At 42.4% G+C, this 453-nt stretch overlaps 1 non-coding gene across 1 annotated transcript; it reads right to left on the bottom strand.

The window, feature by feature from the left end:
- On the bottom strand, window positions 1–97 carry LOC147855546 (small nucleolar RNA snoR31/Z110/Z27). The gene has a single exon (XR_015530950.1). It is a non-coding gene; the product is annotated as a small nucleolar RNA snoR31/Z110/Z27 (small nucleolar RNA).
- Window positions 98–453: the final 356 nt, after the last annotated feature.

Here is a 453-nt window from a genome sequence, read left to right as displayed (position 1 = left end):
AGAGCCATCAGATAACCATATCCTTCTCATCCATAGCATGGCCATGTCAGAAGGTGTCCTAAGATTGTTATAAAGAATGTCATCATCACTTGACTCAATTGCACAAACACATTACCCCCTCACCTCTATCCCTCTACCGCCTGCTTCTGCTATTCCCTGTCTTTGCAAGACCAAGAATCAAGAGCAATTCGGACCATTCATAGCCATCAGATAACAAATTTCATCTCATCCATGGCATATGATTGCCATGTCCGAAGGTGTCCTAAGATATGAATAGAAATGTCATCATCACATGACCAAACACCACATCAATTAACTGCACACAGACTCAGAAACTGCCATCTTCTTCTGCAGAGCTCAGAAAGAACGCAGCGTTTAGTGTTTGACATCACCAAGAAGGAGATCAGTCCAAGTGTTGGAAATCTAGCATCTTCATCATAGCTCAGAGAAAGT

Source organism: Azolla caroliniana, unplaced genomic scaffold (genome assembly GCF_043228905.1).
Source record: "Azolla caroliniana isolate FFs.n. ecotype wild unplaced genomic scaffold, voAzoCaro1.0.p SCAF_14, whole genome shotgun sequence".
Classification (NCBI taxonomy): Eukaryota; Viridiplantae; Streptophyta; class Polypodiopsida; order Salviniales; family Salviniaceae; genus Azolla; species Azolla caroliniana.
Note: the sequence above shows the minus strand (reverse complement) of the source record. Positions and strands in the feature narration are given on the sequence as shown.